Consider the following 20,193-nt stretch of genomic DNA (forward strand, 5'->3'; position numbering starts at 1 on the left):
AAGGCTAAACGGCTTCACCTATTCCTTTTAGAGAATAAAAGGGACAGCAAACATTAACCACTTTTTTTTCTCTAACACATCTTACCCTGTTATAAAATGCAAGTAAATTGCTAAAACAAGGCCCAACCTTTACAAATCCGTGTTGACATCAAAAAGGATACTATGTCCATCAACCGATTCCTGTATTCTATTCCTAACTATTCTCTCCAACACCTTGACAAGAACTATAGTTACACAGAATGGTCTATAATTGAACACTAAACTTTTATTTCCCTGCAGGGAGCAGGCGAGGCCGTTTTGCCCTATCCAACTTTTGAAAACTGAGGGGGATATAGTTCAGTCTCTACTGGTAGCCAATCAGAGATAGCTGGCCCAAGACTATAACTGATTATAAAATATATCTTTCCATAATCTCTTTTGACTTTTCCTTGCTACATGGCAAAATAACTCTATGGGATTCCCTCTGGCCTGCTCAGCTAATTTCCTCAGATAATTTGATTTTGCTTTCCGTATGACGTTGGCCACCCTTTCTTAATGTGTTTTGCTGTTTATTAGCTGTTTTTGCAGGATTTAAGTGTAAATTGGGAAACTCTTGTCCAGATTAATGATGAGTTAAATGAGTAGGCGACATTTTCATCATCATGGGCAGACACAGCTGTATAATCGGTATATTGGAAGATATTCTCCATTAACAGAAGTTGGTTTAAGCCATGCATGTATATGTTGCAACTCTCTGCAACGGATTTTTCGGAAACTTGGGTTATTCCCCCCATAAATTTATGAAAATCGACCGTAAAACCCACATTATTTCAGACAAAAACATGTCCTGTTAGGATTAGGTACCAAGGGATGGCTGCATTTGTCTGTCTCTTAGTTGGTTGACGCTTATAATTAGTGATATTCTTGTGCCAACTATCTCTGATTGGCTGTCGATGGAGTTTGAACTGTTCACCCAGACTCCAAAAGCTAGATGGGGTTAAAAGGCCTTGTCTACTTTCTATAAGGGGATAAAATGCGTTAGCTGATTTAGCTGACCTAAGTTTTGAGTTTGAATTATTCTTGGTCAAGTAATTATCGCTGGGGAAATACAATTTGTACATTTAGACATTAAAGTTAATAAATCGACTCATTTAATTTTTTTTTTTTGGTAATCATGTGTTGGTACATTACCAATACTGTAAAAGATTTCATTTATTTTAATCAAGAGTTTTGAAAAACGTGTTTCTGGTAGATGGTTAGTATCGATGACCGAGGTCAGTGAGGGTTTGTATCGTGTAGTGCCATTTCATGACGATTTCTTGGAGTGCGTGGAGGTGTCATGTTATAATAATAATAATAATAATGAAACTCATCTGCTTTAAAAATGCAGGTGTGTCACTGATAGTAACCAAAATCTAATATGCATCACAGTTTTCATCGTTCCACATAAAGATTGCTCTATGCATATTAAAACTTGATAACATACTATTGAAATAGTTATACGTGAATCAGTTGACCATGTAACTGACTGTAACTAATTTGAGTACAGACATTAGTTACACATATACCTTTAGCACAATTGGAAGAACAATGGGACATTGTGCCTTTGATTGGAAGAGACCTGAGTTCGATCCTCATGGCCAGAAGAGGAATCTTTACATGGTTTTTACTATTGAAAGTGAATTAGCAGGACCTCCTACCAGTGGCGCACCCAGGGAGCGGTCCAAAGAGCCCTGGTCCTCCCAAAAAAGAAAAAACACTAGAAAATTTTCCAAAAATCTTTTCCTTATTAAAATTCTTTTTTTTTTGTTTTTTATTTATGTTGTGGCTTCTATTTCTTTACTACTTATGAATTAGCGGCCACATAAGGTGGGAATACCATATAGCTCTCGGGAATCACGGCCGCTGTGAACGCAAGGCGAACGAAGTAATACTCTTGAGGACCGAGCGCTACTTCGTTGCCCGAGCCGGGCCAGAGGAGATCACGGGCATCATGTATTGGCGATCACTGCAGATGCTCAGTCATAGGTCGTATGCAATGTAGTGTGTATTCTCAAATCGTCTACTCAACTCGCCCCCCCCAAAGATTAAATCTTGAGTGCTCGGCCCCCTCCAAGATTAAATTCTGAGTGTGCTACTGCCGCCTACTGAGTTGGAAGGGGGGGGTATTCCCAGATTGCGATTTTCATTGCGCTTACAGGCAATTCTACAAAGGAGCACACACACACACACACACACACACACACACACACACACACACACACACACACACACACACACACACACACACACACACACACACACACACACACACAGTTTACAATTGGTTAGTGAATGACTTCCCACCACCCAATGCTTGATTATCCTCCCTCAATGACTCCTTGGAGGTGTGACAATGGGAAATTCAAAAATCAAACAGTAATGAAGGGAATGAAATCTTTCCTTGTATGCAGTCATAAAACAGCTAGGGAAAAACGATACCATGGTATTAGGATCAAAGGAAGAGTGTGTGTGTGTGTGTGTGTGTGTGTGTGTGTGTGTGTGTGTGTGTGTGTGTGTGTGTGTGTGTGTGTGTGTGTGTGTGTGTGTGTGTGTGTGTGTGTGTGTGTGTGTGTGTGTGAGAGAGAGAGAGAGAGAGAATATCTTAAAAAATTAATTATATAATATGAAGAATTATAGTTTTTGATAATGATTTCCTTGAGCATTGGAATTGGAGAGGCCATCATGAAAGCCACACAGTTATCTCTTTTTCAACAAATCGATCTTTCTCTCTCTCTCTCTCTCTCTCTCTCTCTCTCTTTCATTTCTTATTGTTAAGGTTTTATAAATCGGTAGTTCTTTTTTTAAAAAATTAGATTCATGACTAAATTCCCATTTACAGTGCCGCCAATGAGTTAGTTTAAGTACTACTGTGCGACCACAGATGTGAGACCCCTCGCCACTTCTGCACATAGTAGAAGAAGGCGAATCCATTCCGATAATAGGGTAACCAACGATTCGTGGGATGAGTGTTTATTATTATACATCGGAAAATTAGCTTTTCTATTATGAAAGTCTAGGTTTTAAAGTGTTAACTATTTTGCTTGTACAACAGTTGGAAAACTTTATGTATAGTTGGAAAATTTCACATGGTTTCGCATGTTGGTAACGAATTCGCACATTGCCTTATTCCTTTCTTTCCTTCAACATGAATTGACTCTTCTTGGCAATCTGCCAGCCGTGGGTCTCTCATCTGTGGTCAGACATTACAGAATAAACCCTAAGGTAACTCTATAGAAAATAGTGATTTAAAATATATTATAAATTAAAGATGTTGTAGTCAAACTTTTGTACCTATATACAAGTAGTCAAACTTTTGGCTACTTGTATATGAATGACTTCTGCATTATTTCAACCTAGATATCTCTTCTGAGTCTGGCTACCACTGATGAGACCTCAATAAAGGTTGAAACCGGTCTTGGTAGTGGCCCTTCCCATAATGCATTGCATTATGGGATACTAAGGCAATTGATATGAAGTTATTAGCCTCTATGTACAAGTATCCCAGTGGTGTAGATACTTCAAGCGCAAACACTGTTTGCTTACACTTGGGTAGAGGATTAAACCAATAATATAATTTCTTGGCATCTTAAATTTATAATATAACCAAATGAAAAAACTTTCAACGTAAAATATATTTTATTCTATTGAAATATTCTTACATAAAATTATCGTGTAAGGATTTTATTTTATTGCTATGCTTTTTAGCAAAAAGATAATTTTTTATCCTATTGAAATACCTTTTCACAAAAGGGTTCGTGTTCCGGCCCGTGAGTAATTTTCCAAATGTTTCACTCAAAAGAAATGTTTCTTGGAACAGTAGCAACAGATGTCATAATGCAACACGTACTACAGATGTTTAGTTAGCTAGAACACATTTCAAATTTTCGCCGCCAGGTGAAACTTGATTATTGAAGGGTGGAGAATCAGTAACGCCTTCCAGTGGATGATTGGTGAGTGCTCATCCGTCGAAAAGTGAATATGTAGAAGCAGGGTACAAAGGCTGAATTTTTTAAAATATTATTTCCTCTTAGATTGTAATAATTTGGCAACTTATTAACATTGTTAAGTATGTTATACTTAAAATGAGTAGTTTATATATTATTCATGGCCGACCATTTAAATTATTTTTTCGAAGGTATTAAGAGAAATTTGAAAACTTAGATGATTTTTCATCTGTAAGTATAGCTCTCTCCTGATCTGAATTGAGTAAATATTTTTAAGTGACACGTGTTATTGTTTACTGTGAGTAGAGTATCACCGCTGTTAACTTTTTTTTTCTTCTTCTTTCTCTAGTTTCTTTGGTGTTGTTCACGTTGCTTAACATAAACTAAATATTTTGCATAAATAAGTCGCAATTGCTTATTCACGCATATCGCGTACGTGGATTATTCACTGTGCATTATTGTACTGCAAAGCACAAAAATTAATGTTAACAGTTTTTATCAACAAAAGTATTACGTCGAATTATGTCTATGTGGTTTTATTATTTTCTCCCTACTAATCCAATCATGTGTAACATTTGCGGATCTTGTTTTCCTCCCCTCCTTCCCATTTTGATTTTAAGAGTTGAAATAGTGAAGATGTTTAAGGACTTAACTCTTACAGAAATTCAGTAATCAGATTTTACAGAATGTTTTAGATATTTGTCTTAATATGAACAACGGCTTTTCAATTAAAGCTAAAAAAAAAATATTTTAACAGTAATTATGTCTATAAAACGAATAAATTCTCGACGAATCTTTGTAAAAGTAAAGTTACCATTTATCTTAGTTTAGCAGGATGTACCCTTGTTTATTTCATGTTTAGTATTTTAGGAAATAGTGTGATCTCTTTATTGATATCTTAAAAAGCCAGTTTTTCCTTTGAAAATACCGAGATCATTCGAACCCTGTTTTCATGTTGAGTAGCTCTGTAACATTGTTTCCAGTTATTTCCAATAATGTATTCATTAAGTTTTTGTTATCACTACAACTTTACCTTACTATCTGTGGATATTTTATGATTAATGTACAAAGACTTGTGCATAATAGTAATTAATATTGTACCATCAACCTTGTCAATTTATAGTAGATCAATTTACCCATATGCACTTCCTTGAGGGTATCCAATACACTAAGATGCATTAGTCATATCTAAAAATTGGTATACTTGATACTTTTTTTTTTGCTCTGAAGATAGAGAATGGTCCAACATTAGCACCGTATAATAGAAGAAAAACTACAATCTGCAGTTTTTAAGAATATTTGTTTGTATATGATATATCATGTGGACTGACTAGTGATCTTCAGGTGTTTGCTGATGATGCAAAGTTGGAGAGAATTATAAGTACCACTGCTGATGTTAATTCCCTTCAGGAAGATTTGAATCGATTTTTGACTTGGGCAAAGGAGTGGGGTTATAGTTTTAATATGAATGAGGGCAAGGTAGTGCATTTTAGAGTGCAGGAATATAAGGTTATGTATTATATTGATGGCATTGTACTGCAGGAAGTGGATGAAATTCTAAATTTGGGAATGATGGTTGACAGTAGACTGAAGTTTAGAGGGCATGTTGCAAAAACTGCATATCTTAGTGTTGCTATGATATGAAGTACTCTAATGTAGGGATAAGAACATGGTTCTGCCTGTAGAAAGCACTTGTCAGACCACACTTGGATTATTATGCACAGATTTGGTCACCTGGTTTTCAATGTGATGTGGAAACATTGGAAAGGATATTATTAGGACTCTGGAATGCTTGCTATGCAGAGAGGTTGAAGAAATGTGGATTGCAGAGTTTGGTGGATAGGAGGAAAAGAGGTGATATGATAGACATTTAAATTAATGAAAGGATTTTATTGTATCTAGAGGGGATTCTAAAAAAAGAGTAGAAGGTGAGAGGGAAGAACTAGAGGCCATCTCTGGAATTTCTGTAAGAGTATGGTGAAGAGAGATGTGAGGAGTAGATTTTTTACTTGGAGAATTATCAGTGAATGGGATGCATTACTGGAATATGTTTTTAATGCAGGAAGTGTTAAGGATTTTAAAAATTCTGTGTGATAGATATTTTGTCAATTGAATGAACCTCCCACAGTGAATCTGCTGACTTCATGGAGAGTAAGATAATAATAATATTAATATTCTCCTTTTCTTTCTCAGTCTGTAGTCACTGTACAGTATGCTGTGTTTTGCAGATTATGTAAACCTTTCATATGCAAAATTAACATAATTGGGTGTATTAATAAGACAACCAAAGTAAAAATCACATTTGTACATTGTATTTCCTTTATCATTCATATTTACAAACTTTGGTATATAATGCATAAACATTCTATACCAAAATTTGACCATTACAAACCAAACTTGTATTATTATCAGGCATAAAAAGTTACAAAACCTGTATGCAGCAATTAGAAGCATTTGTGGATTAATTTTCATACAGTTTTATCACAGCTAATTAGATTTAGTTGCAGCGTATGTGCATCAGCCATGTGGATCATTTTCTGGTTTCATTTATCTTTTTAGAGCTTGAAATGTAGATTATTAAATGTTTCCATAGAAAACTTGCATCTTTCTTTCTCATTTGAGTGCATGTTAAATAGATCTTAGTTATAACTTACATATGTAAAACAACATGTATGTTATGAATTTCTGTTTGTCATATGCCCGCATATGTCATGTCTCCATGATCATTTTCTGAATGTTCAGTCTTCTTTGCCCACTTTTAAATTAATGACTTCATCTTTCATTTTTGACAGCTGAAATTGAATTGCTTATTACTATTGATGGGTGTTTTTCAATCATGAAAATGGCAGAACCACACATAACTTGTTTTCTGACTTCCTTGATTTCCGTTTTTTATAAAATAGTTTGTTTGGTGTTGTTGATACTGTTAAAATAAGTTATGAATAACATTCAACACCTAAGCTTGTCAATTAGATACACCATCCATTCTCTGATCATTATTGCCTGAATATATCTCACCTGTCTGTTTTCTTTGTTTTGGTAATGCTAATTATGTTGATCTGGTACTTTAGTTCTTCTGCCAATTCCACTTCTTTTATGTTGATGTGTTTTAGGTAGATGGTGCTAGTTTAATTCTGCTGATGGTGGTTTTGGAATTTGTTCTAGTTGTTGACTTCTTTCTTTTCTGTTTTTTATTATTATTATATGGGCACCTTCATGGAGTCCAAAGACTCATCGTAGGAGATCCAATCTGTTCACACAATCTATCGTACCGCTCCTTGAACCCATTAACAGATTATGCAAAGCACTAACGACTGACTGTGGAAACCCATTCCACTCATTTGCAACTTTCCTAGTGAAAAATCTATTTATGCCCCTATTAACCACACCTTTATTCAACTTCCAGGGATGATCCTTTGTTCTGGTTCCTGTAGCCAAGTGCTGAAACATTTTCCTCTGCATCTGTCCTATAAAACCCTTTAAGCAACTTAAATAATTATCATATCCCCTCTTTTTCTCGTATCAACCAACTAATGCAGTTCACATGCTTTCAATCTACCATCGTAGGGAACATTTCACAGGCCACTCATGGTCACTTGCCTCTGAATCCTCTCTACTGCTTCCTAATCCCCCCCCCCCCAAAAAGAAACCCAGGGAACCTGACTTGAGGACAGTAATCCAGATGTAGACATATCAAGACCTTGTAAAAAGGAATAACTTCCTTATCTCTACTTGTTAATGTTTTCTTCAATAGCCAAGTAATTTTATGGACTACCTTAGCAACCATAGCAACATATCCTCTAAACTTTAACTCTGTTTACCAACACCTCTAAATCTCTTGCTTCATCTATTTCCTGGAGTACGGTGATAAACAGTTCGTAATCTATTTATCCCAAAATGCATACCTTTACATTTCTCGACATTAAACTGACACCATTAACTTTTGCCCATACTGACAGTCTGTTTAAATTGTCCTGCAAGCTCTCCACATGGCCTTGATTAACTATTACTGTACCTAATTTTGCATCATGGGCAAACAACTGAATATTTCCTTTCAGGTTATTTCCTATATCATTTATGTACAAATTAAACAGCAATGGTCCAAGCACTGAACTGTGTGGCACACCACTATTCACCTGTTTTCACCTCAATCCTGTTGCTCCATATACCACTTTGTGATATCTGTCCAGCAGCCACCCTCTTATCCATCTAACCAGTGTCTATCCATCCCTATTTGTTCTAATTTGCATAACAGTGCCATGTGGTAAAATCGTGTAGCCATTTTCTTTATTCATCTCAGCTGTAACTTTATTATAAAAAGTTAGTAAATTACTAAGACATGATCGATCCTTCACGAAGCCATGTTGACCCTCATACAGTATCATATTTTTATTTACCTATTCTTGAATTCTCTTTTTGACCAATTTTTCTAGTACTTTTACCAGCATGCCTGAGATACTGATTGGTCTATAATTTCATACTGCAGTCTTAGAATCTTCCTTATGCAGAGGAATTATTTTGCCCTCTTTTCACTCCCTTGGAACTCTACCAGAGCTGAGATTTAAATTAAAGAGCCTAGTCAAAGGCATTTCCCTTGTGCATTCTTGCAAAAACAGCTAATATCCCATCTAATCCCACAGCTGTATTTACATTGAGATTCTGCAATATCCTAAGAACCTCCAATTCATGCAAAAACAGCTAATATCCCATCTAATCCCACAGCTGTATTTACATTGAGATTCTGCAATATCCTAAGAACCTCCAATTCATGCAAAAACAGCTTGTATCCCATCTAATCCCACAGCTGTATTTACATTGAGATTCTGCAATATCCTAAGGACCTCCAATTCATCTACCTCTGTTCCCACATTAGTGTCTGTCACATAGATTAAATCAGTAACCTCACTAGGATGATATACCTTTGCAAAGTGGTCACTCATGCATCGCCTAATCACTCGACCTGTACTGATTTGGCGATGCATGTCTTCCAGATCATCTGCAGAACTGCCTGGCCTATAGCAACATTGGCCTTAATCTCACTCCAGATTGCTTCAAATAAACAGCCACCCTGCAGCCTGTCTCCTATTCTTTTTGGTTGCAATTCATCTGCTATCATCAGCAGTACTTGCCCCCTTCCTGTCTTCTTTTATCCTCCCTGAAAAATACTAAACCCTTTACATTCAATACCTGTAACTACATCATCTGCTGTTAGCCAAGTCTCACTAATGCCTGTTACTTTTATCAGGGTTGCACTAACCAATGCCAAGAACTCCTCCCTCTTGTTCCTGATAGTTCTGGCATTAGTGTATAGAAACTGCAGCATCCCTTTAGTCCCCCATTCACCTTTATTTTTTGAATTGTCTACCCTATTTAATATTTTTGCTTGAGAGACTAGATTCATCACTTGGTCATTTTCACACTCATTCGCTTCATCTTCACACAAACTCACCTGCTTCCACCCTAATTGACTAAGCTTCTCTGAATTTACATGTCAGCAAGCTCTGTGATGAAAGCTCTCTCCAGAAGATGAGATGGTGGGATAGAATGTGAAGGGTATAGTATAGTGGTGGCAAACCTTTTTATGTGCACATGGCAAAAATTAAAAATCGAGTTGCTGATGTGCCGGGCATGTTTTAATAGAGGAAACATTAATAGAAAATTAATCTAACTTAATTTATTTATAAACTAGGGGGGGGCTTCGTCCCCTGACGCCTACGGCTCCCCACCCCTGAGTTCCGGACTGGTGGTAGGCCAGTTCTCCTTGAATTCTGATTACTCGAATTTTGAAGACTCGATGGGAGATTTTCCCCCCCCCAAAGTTCTGGACCGGTAGGCTGGTTCTCCTTGAATTCTGATGACTCGAATTTTGAAGACGACACTCAGACTAGCCCCTCAGTTTTGTTACATCCTGAATGAAGAACCTTTAAAAGGAAACAATTCATTCAGGATTTAACAAGTCAGAAAAATCACTGAGAGACAAAACTTGTACTCGAGCAGAAGAAATAAAGTACTAACTGTAAATAGAATCAGAATTACCTCCTTTTAGTAGAATTGTAATACTATGTAAAGAACTTTGTGTACAAATTAATGATTCTATGTAAAAGAAATATTAGGTTAAAGTTGTGTCCTATTAAGCTATCTCAAATAACATAAGTTGGCAGACAGGTAATGAGTAACAGTGCAAAGGTTGCATCTGAAACACAGTAACAATGATAACGCCGGAGGCTACAACTTACGCAGAAAATAACGTAAGCGTGCTTTCCTTGAAGACAGCAATAGGGAGAGTAAGGATCATCTTAAGGGCATCAAAACTAAGGGTTGTGCGAAAAAAAGGATACAGCAAAAAGAGGGTTCTAGAACATAGAATATAAGGCAATGCGTGCAATATTGCAAGGCATTTTGTTCTGGATTTCATCTCGAGGATTCTTGACCGGTGGTCGGAGAAAGGACGAGCCAGGGTTCTATGATGTTGGACAGTGGGCCATTTTCCTGATTATGCTGAACAAGATTCCATGCGGAGCCGTACGCGAATCATCAGCCTATGCAGAAATCGTGCTAGCCGCTGGATGTCCCATCGGAAAGGAGCAGAGATAGCCCTCAATCGTGGAAGAAAATAGAGGCTGGCAGCAGTAGAAAGGACGATGTAGCCAAAAGCCAGGCGCCGAGATAGCCGATCGAAAGATGACCAGAACAACACGTGGTAGTTAATAGACCTTCGGAAAGAACTGGGTAATGTAGAGATCTTTGGAAGTGATAGAAGATTGAAATTTATGTTTGATTAAGTAATGTGGACAATCCTTTAGAGAACTTGGATAAGATTTCGTATTTTGAGACAGCAAATTCTGTTGGACAAGCAATTTTCAGGAACGAATATAATTGTATGTGACTAAAGTAATAAGTGTATTTTGTTTAGTAGATAACCTTAACTTAGAAAGCAACAAGTTGTATAGTATGTACTCTATGAATAGTATGCATGAGAGAATCTTAATTTAGTATAATATTGTCATTGCTTTCTATTGTTCGGTGTGATTAACAATTTGATCTGTCTAGGTGAACTTGATTAATTTCGAATTGTTTAATTATATTAGCATGAGATTTAACTTAGCGAGAGATTTAGACATTTAAGTAATTTGATTCAATTTAGTTGTAATTGTCATTTAGTTCCAATACACATGTTTTGTTGCATATGCCTGAGTCATGCCTGAATTCAAGATATCAAATTACCACTTATAAAATTAGAACCATATAGCAGGAGAAATTTTAGATATATATGTTTAAGTAATAGATCATTGGTCACGACTGCAAAGTACCGATATCTATTTAAGTGTGTGTTAGAGTGTATGCCAATGAATCTAGGAATATTTCCCTGAACTTGAATAAATTCTTGTTATAGGATACTGGCTGGCGCAGTATAAATACAAATTTGCCAGTATCTGAAAAGGAAATATCCCTAGGTAGAATCTAGTTAGGCTACACAAGAAAGGATAGTAGAGGTTAATGAAGTATATAAAATAAGAAATTAGAGAGAAGCAACGACATAAACAATACAACAGCCGGTAGGATTTTAAGTGAATAAGGTTTTGAATAAGAACGGATATAATCAAGTAACAACTAATTAAGTATAAAATATATATATAACAGTTTCAAAACGTTTCAAATAACTTGACAAAAAACGTGACACGAAAACATTACAAAGAAAGGCTTATCATTTTATATTATAGAGTAGATTTATAATATATTTATTTTATTTATAATAATTATTATTACGAAACACCTCCAGGGAATCCAAAGACTCATTGAGAGAGGGCACCTACTCTACAACTCTCCGTCTCCACCACTCGTAACTACCTTCATCCTCTACACCAACGGCATCTACCGTCGACCATCACCACTAGTATTTTTATGGACAATCATACACAATCATGCCCACGGCAGGATTCAAACCTGTAGCCTTTTGGCTGGAGAATGGATACACTAACTATAATATTTATTTATATATAAATATATAATATTATTGAGTGTAAAATAGATTATTGTATTATTAAATTGATTTTAATGATGGTTTGAAAAAAAATTTTAAATAACTTGCCCTCGCATATAACTTGCATCCCTGATTTTACTTTCCAAAAAAAAAAAAAAAGACATTAAAAAGTTTTGCATATACCTCACGAAAAATTTAAACATGTTCACGTCAAGGTGTAAAACTCGATATAGCTTGGAAATACCAATGCGCTTTACGTCGATTTTTACAGAGGTCAAGTCCCATGAAACTGTTACAAAAATAACCTTGTTTGTCTCTATGTATTTTATGTTAAATAGTAATGTAAATAACCCTATGGGAATTGATTGTATTTGCTGTTTTAACTAAAGTTTCTGGAATGTCAAAAACAAAGGCAATGCTTTGCCATCGGAACTTTGTATAATAGCTATGTATAAGAGCACAAGAAATTTGTTTATGATTAAGTGTGTGAGAAAGTTGTGAGCTCTGCGCATGAAGCTTCAAAGCTATTATCAAAGAGATCCGCTAGTTTCAGAGGAGTTTCTGCTGCCTGAAGACAAGGAAAAAAGAGTGCACGGAGGAGATAAAAGAATGGGTTGGCCTTAAAAAAAAAAAGATCAAGGAGAACTTCTGATTTCTTCAGGGTTTACAACCCTTGGTGCAAGGTCCCGAAAAAGCGAAAATAAAAGGGGACTGAGCCGAACATCATGAGGAGAGTCCAGATTCAGTTACCGAGAGAGGAGAGGCGAGGTCTAGTTGCTGACAGTAGAGGCGAGGTCCAGTTACTGAAGCAGGAGAGGCGAAGTGCTGTTACCGAAGAGAGCCAGAAGCAGTCGGACCCAGGGGACCAGACTTTACGGCGAACCCACGCCAGAGGGGAAAAAATGGGAGAACAGCCGATGTAAATAAGCCAAGTGCTGGTCAGATGTCCTAGTGCTGCAGGAAGTCAACCGAAGCCAAAAGCTGCCGAAAAATCTTCAAGCCTGTATGCAGAAACTTCTTGCCTGAGCTTTTGAGTATCGAGAAGATTGCGGTTCAAGACCTGCTGATATTCCGACGAAGCCCCCTAAAACAAGACTCTCTGGACAGAAACCTAAGGCCTGAGATGAAAGAAAAACCATAGAGACTTTGATGCAGGACCTTTTGGAAGGTGTCGTAACAGAGAGCCTCCGTAAGTGTATTACATCCTTTTATGTACATTCTTTTTGCAGTCTAGGAGATATGTCATAGATGGACTGATAAGGAATAGTAATAAGAAATATCTGTAAGAGAGTCCTCTGATTTGTTGTTAACTGGATTATAAATTGTAAGATAACTTGCCATTGCTAGCTAATCTCTTTATGAGTAAATTAGTCTTGGCAATTTAATTTTCTTAAGCAGAGAAGTAACAGAGTAATTACATTGCATAGTCATTTAATATTGAAAAAGGAAAGTTTGTTTCTTTATATCAAAAGTATATAAAGATAGGTAAAGACAGAGTAATCTTCCTAGTTGCCCGAGATTGTACTACTACTACTTGCATTAGCTCATGCTAGTAATCGCCGATACTTTTATAGTTTATTATACTATATGTGGCATGAAACTCTCCGATTCCAATCTTTGAGTTTCTTATTCGGTTTTAAAACAATGTGGGATTTAATATCCCCTTAATTTAAATAATGTTTATATCACCGAAATGAAGCCTATTGGCTGTTTATATTTAAGTAACTTAATGGTTGCACCTTTTTGACAACTCGTCTAGCAGAGTATATAAGTTCTTTTCGCTATACCCTTTGGTATTTATTTGGTCTAGCTACTCACTGATGAAGCCTCAATAAAGGCTGAAACCAGTCTGGGTAGCGACCTCCCACCATAATGTAATAACAGCATACATTTCCTAGGAAATGTGTTTTTACATTATAGAAAATACCAAGAATAGCAATCAGAACTTTACTACCTTTGATGTGAGTTGCCCGAGATTGTACTATATACTAGGACTACTTGCATTAGCTTCCGCTAGTAATCGCCGATACTTTTATAGTTTACTATATTTGGCATGAAACTCTCTGATTCCAATCTTTGAGTTTCTTATTCGGTTTTAAAACAATGTGGGATTTAATATCCCCTTAATTTAAATAATGTGTTTTAATTATATGTCAATAGAGTTTATTTTACAATGCACTGTTCCTAAATAAATGCAAACTTAAGAGCGGGAAACCAAGTAAGATAGCCGAAGTATATGGTTAAGTGCAAATAGACCACGACTGATTGTGTAAAGTTTTACTGAAAGAATTTGTGTTAGAGAAAGAGAAATCAACCGGCTGTATTACTGAGTTTCATGCCAATTAAAAGATACTGATGGTGCAGTCTTATCAAATAAATTTTCTAGTATCCATAGGCATAAAACTCTTAGTGTGAAATGTAGATAAACTAAGTTCGCAATAGTAAGAAGGAATAGTGAGAATAAGAAAGGAATATATAAAAATAATAATAATAATGGTACCGTAAGATGAGGTTACTTCATTCCTGTGGGTCAAACTTTGCTCCAATTGACAAAAAGTTTTCAATTGACTCTGGAAATATATTTACTATTTGAAATTATGTAGCAATGTTTTTTTTTTAATTTTTTTTTTTATTATTATTATTTTTTTTAAAGTATTGTATTAGTATTGGCAACACTGCTGTACCATACTCTCCCTGCTCATGTTAGCTTCTACAGAAGCTCTAATTCTCAAACATAGCAGAATTGTGTGTTTGGTTAACTAGAAAAATTTGCTTGCCCCAGCAATTTATTAGCATTTTTTTAATGTAAGGCATATATAATTCTTTTCCTTAATTCCTCTAGTTTTATAATATCTAAGTTTTTTTCTTATTTTATTAAAATTTCTTGACTTTATAAAACATTAATTTACTTCATAGCCAAATTTTAATTTTCTGGGGATACTTTGCTCCATCTGAAACGAGACTGTTTTTCCGAACCAGAGCTTCCCCTTTCTACTGAAGAGACTGATTGAGGTGATAGGAAATGCGGCAGATAATCTGAAAGCAGGTTTTAAAAAATGTGGAGTTCATCTTTTCGATGTACATGAGCTTCTCTCTCGTCTCCTAGGTAGAGGATGCAATTCTCTACCTGGGAGATGCAATACATGATTCTCTTGTTGAAGCATTACAAAATGCAAGATCTAAATGGACATCTGGTGCCAGTAGTAAAAGGGATAGAAAGAAAATTCTTTCAATTCCTGGAATAAGTATCTTGAACAGAAATCAGGATGAAAGGAGCTCAGATGAGAATTCTGATATTTCTTTTAAATCTGCCTCATCCGAAAACGACGTCAAAAATTACTGTGAAAAACAGTTTGCTTCCATATCTGATGATGATGAGGAAATAGCAACTTCTTCAACAAAGTTAAGAGGTATTTATAAGAGGTAAAAATTCTAAATTTTTCAATTTTTTATATTTTCATTTCCCATTTGTCTTAAAAAAAAACAATTTCAACAATTTTGTATGCTATTTTATGTTATAATAAATAAAGGTTGTGTATTCTTACTTTGCTCCATTCCCATTATTCCATCTAAATTAGTAGTTTTTACTAGTTAGTGCAAAGTATCCCCATCCTGTAAACATCGCTCCAATTTTTTGAAAAAATTAAAGAAGGAATGAAACAACTTTTTCACAGAAATTTTACATAAGGAGGCATTCAGTATACTCTGTACATTAAAAAAAATATATTTCAAAAAATAAAAACCTCCAAAAACGTTTTTTTTAGTAATTTGAAAAAAAAAAAAGTAAGAAAAGTGGAGCAAAGTAACCCCATCTTACGGTATTACAAAGGCACAGCATCCAAGTAGTCCTATAAATAGCAATAAAAAGAACACTGTTTACAAAGGCAATACTAACTTGCTCCCTGCGGTTAACAACATGCCCTCCCCCAACAGCCATTATACTGCAGATGCAAGAAAAAAAAAACGAGTAGTTTTATTGTATCCCTGAATAAGGTACAGATCCTTTTGCAGTCTGTATAATATATTTCTCAACAAATAGTGCAATTACAGACAGCTGGAATAAAAACGGCGCTAAGTAATGAATCACATGTCCCCTCTCCAGAAACTATGCTGTATAGACTCAAGAAAAACCATATGTTGCACAGGAAACACAGTATCTAACTAAAAGCTATTGTCCAATTTTTCAATTACATGACTGGCATGCTCAGGTCACACTAAGTTTCAATGAAGAGTTGAAACATTAGCATTTCAACTCAACAGTTTTCGGTTGCTTTTGTCTTTGGGTCGTGCAATCTTTTGTTAATTCCACACCAATCATATGCACATCTTCATTGCTGCTTTCTCATGTAAAACAAAATTTAATTTTCATGTATTGTAATAATTAAAAAAAAAAAAAAAAAAGGTTGAATAATTTATAAGTGTATAAAAGGATATCAGCTGTAAATCGTCGACATGCCAGAAAAATTCTTGGACGTGCCATCTCTGGCACATGTGTCATAGGTTCGCCATCTGGGATATCATGCATTCAGGGAAGATAGAGAGAAAAGAATGGGGGGGGGTATAGTTATTGATGATAGCCAATGAATTGCAACCAAAGAGAGTAGGCCATTCTTCACTGTAGGCCAGTGAAAATAGCACACTTGAAGCTATCTAGTGTAAGATAGAGGCCAGTTGGATGCTGCTATAGACCAGGGAATGGAAAACATGATAGAGATAATATGCATCAGCAGATACTCAATGAGTGGATGGCTGATAATTATTATTGTGGGATTTCAACTGTGGGCATAGATTTGAAAGGCAGAGATAACACATTGGAGGAAGGAAATGGAAGTTATGCAGTTAATAAGGAATAATTACCTGAGGCAGCATGTGATGGAATATACTAGGGGTTTGAGAGTGTTTGATCTGGTAATTGCATCTGAGAATTTGTCTATAATGAATATGACCATGTTGCTGCCATTTAGTGAGAGTAGTCATATGGTCTCGACCTGGGAGGTGGCTAAATATGTGGAACTAAATAAGTTAAATGGGTATATGTGTGGAATTATAAAGCTGGTTAGGAGATTGCTTAGATCAGTGCCATGGCATGTGAAACTGCAAGGGCTGGGTATTGGTAGTGCATGAGAAGTGGTAAAGGAGTGTTTGAGGGAAGTAATGGTAGACTGCATACCTAGAGTCAGGAGAGTAAATCAAGTGGGAGTTAAATGAATGAATATTGTCATTAAGCTGGAACTGCAAAAAAGAAACGATTGTGATTGGGAATTCAAGAAGAAAGATGACCAGCAGGCACATGAACTGTACAAAGAACAGGCAAGAAGAGTATCCAGTGTGGTAAGAAAGGCAAAAGCAGAGTTTAAAAGGAAATTATCAGTGTAGGCCAAAAATAATCCCAAACAGTTCTTTTGATATACTGCAAGTAAAAGAAAGAATGTTTATGGCAGAATGATTTTAATGAATGCTGATGGCAGGGAGGTAACTGAATCAGTTGAAATAGTAGAATTACTAAGTGAACATTTTCAAAAATATATCATATAGGTGGAAATATCATAGTAACAAGAGAGGCAAAGGCTTATATGGGAAATGAGGTAAATTAAATGGAGATCCATATTACAGAACCTTAATGTGAATACAGCTGTGGAATTGAATGGTATACCAGCTTGAGTTTTATGTGAAGCTGCTAGGGAGTTATCACTGCCCTTTGACCACATTGTCTAATCTAAGTCTCAGCTCTGGGTTAGTCCCTAGGAGATGGAAAGAGGGGAAAATAGTTCCATCGCATAATAGAGGCTCGAATAATGATGTAGCATATCAGGAGTTATTGTCAAAGTATTGGAGAAGTTGATCAACAGCAAAATACAGAAATGGATAGATGGAAATTCAGTACTGTTGGAGGGGGAGCAGCATGGTTTTTGTGAAGGGGTAGGTCATGCCTCAGTAACTTGCTCATGTTTTATAATACAGTGATGACTGAATTGGATAAAGGTTATGGATTTACGGTGGGTCTGGACTTTGCAAAAGCCTTTAACTGGATACTACATGGGATTCTAATCAGTAAACTGCAGTACATGGGGATGGATATAGGGTTGATGTTGTTGAGGTGGATAACCAGTCACTAGGCTGTCACTGTGCATCAGGGCGTCCCCTCCATCGTGGATGAGAGGGATGGTCAGTGGCACTACTATAGGTGTCCTGGCTAGGTCCAAGGGACCTGCTAACCAACAACGGCTGCTGTCCTTCATTCATATTGGGTGTCTGTAAAAACTGCCACTATGCAAAGCATCATGTCTCAACAGAAGAGAAATACAGCCCGGGTGATCTCAACATGCCCAGAACGGTGGTGTCAGGGTGATGTAGCAGCCCCTGTGGCATTGTCAGTCATTCACTACTATAAAGAAGCTCAATGCAGAAATTGCTTGAAGAGTGCTACTTGGAATGTAAGAGGTTTGAATAAACCTGGGAAATTGGCTATTATGATGAGAGAAATGGCGAGACAATATTGGTATATTGGGAATAAGTGAACACCTTTTGGAAGGGTTTGTCGGACTTTGAGTCGAATCTTCCAAATGATAAGACATATAAATTATATGCTTTGGGTAGAGAAATATCAAGGAGAGGTGTAATTTTCATTGTGGAGAAGAAAATTAGTAACAAAATCACTTATGTAATTAAAAAATCAGAGTAATTTCAGTTCTAGTGAATGCAAAGCCCAGAGATCATTCAGATATATACTTATACAAAACAAAATGAAGAAGTAGATGTGATAACATGCATGATGAAATAGAGTGGTGTATAAAGGTAGCTGGTGGCAAGAAAAATCGAGTTGTGTTATGTGTAACCGGAATGCAAAAGTTGGATCAGAGAGAACATCTACACATGTGGGACCATTTGAACTTGAAATTCAGAATGAGGGAGGACAAAAATTAGTTGATTTCTGCATCAAACACAGTCTTATCATAATTAACACTTATTTTGAACAAAAACCAACAGCAAGATGCACCTGGAAAAGTCCTGATAGAAGATACAAAAATCAGTTAGACTATTTTGTGATCAGTAAGCATTACTTCAGTGGAATATGGAACTCAAAGGTCATGCAAAGTGCTGATTGTGGATCTGATCATAGACTAGTCCTAATGATTATAAATATAATCGTCTGAAATCATTAAAATTAAAAGGAAACAAACCCATAAATAGGATTTACAGATGCTACAAAATGCAACAGTAAAATCAAAATTTAATGAAAACATTTCAGAACTACTGGCTGCACAGTTTCAAAATGAAAGTGAACCTTCTCATTGGAACAAACTACAAACAGCTATCACAACTTCCGCTAAGAACCACATTAGTAAACATAAAGAGAAATTCTTGCCTTATCCATGGTTTTTTCTTTCAAAAAAAACCATGGATAAGGCAAGAAGTAATTGACCTTATTGATGAAAGAAGAGCAAATGAAGGAGAAAGATTAAGATATAAATCAATGGATAAGCGAATCAGACGGTTATGCAGGAGATTAAAAGAATGGATAAATAACCAATGCATCGAGATAGAAGTGTTACAAAAAAAAGAACAAAACCAAAGAAGCATTCCTGAAAGTGAAAGAACTTAATGGAAAAGTAAAACGAACACAACCTAACAACATTGGGGACAAATATGGAAACATAATCGTTGATAATGAAAAGATAAAGGAGAGATGGGTGGAATATTTATCAAATCTCTATGATGATGAGAACATGATCGACAATTTACACCTTAGGTTATGTGTAACAACAGATGCCACTCTACCTACAAGAAATGAAATACAACACATAATCAAGAATTTTCCTAATAATAAATCCCCTGGTATGATAACATCCCTGCAGAACTGCTGAAAGCTTTGACTGGTTTACAATAACACTTAGTGGACACCATTCAGTACATCTATAAAATGATAGAATTATCGGAATCTTTTACGACATCACTCTGCATGCGAATTCCAAAGAAAAATAATGCACAAAATTACGAGGATTATAGAACTGTGAGCCTAATCTCTCATACATCTAAAATCATTTTAACCACTGTTAACAAGAAAATTGAAATAGTCTCTTAACTGGTGAACTAAGTGAACAACAGAAAGTCTTCAATTCAAAAGAGGAATGGAAACCATTAATGCTATCTTGGAACTAAAAATATAACTAGAAAGATCACTTGAAATGACAGGAATATATACATATGCCTCATAGACTTTCAGAAAGCCTTTGATCAAGTAAAACA

General features: G+C 35.9%; 1 protein-coding gene across 5 annotated transcripts in view; it reads left to right on the top strand.

Annotated features, from left to right (window-relative positions):
* Pi3K68D (phosphatidylinositol-4-phosphate 3-kinase catalytic subunit Pi3K68D) overlaps window positions 1-20,193 on the top strand; it is a 134,932-nt gene that overhangs the window by 74,812 nt on the left and 39,927 nt on the right. Inside the window, exon 1 of one of the 5 annotated variants that reach the window (XM_090394436.1) lies at window positions 3,916-3,971. The exons of 2 other annotated variants lie outside the window; for them this stretch is intronic. The gene's annotated coding sequence lies outside the window, so the exon portion shown is untranslated. Of the gene's footprint in view, window positions 1-3,915; window positions 3,972-3,998; window positions 4,197-4,556; window positions 4,634-20,193 lie in introns of those variants that run through there. 2 more of the 5 variants (XM_090394435.1, XM_090394439.1) reach the window with 2 other exon arrangements.

Source organism: Typopeltis vanoorti, chromosome 6, assembly GCF_054136105.1.
Source record: "Typopeltis vanoorti isolate ZY-2024b chromosome 6, IOZ_Tvanoo_1.0, whole genome shotgun sequence".
NCBI classification, from domain to species: Eukaryota; Metazoa; Arthropoda; class Arachnida; order Uropygi; family Thelyphonidae; genus Typopeltis; species Typopeltis vanoorti.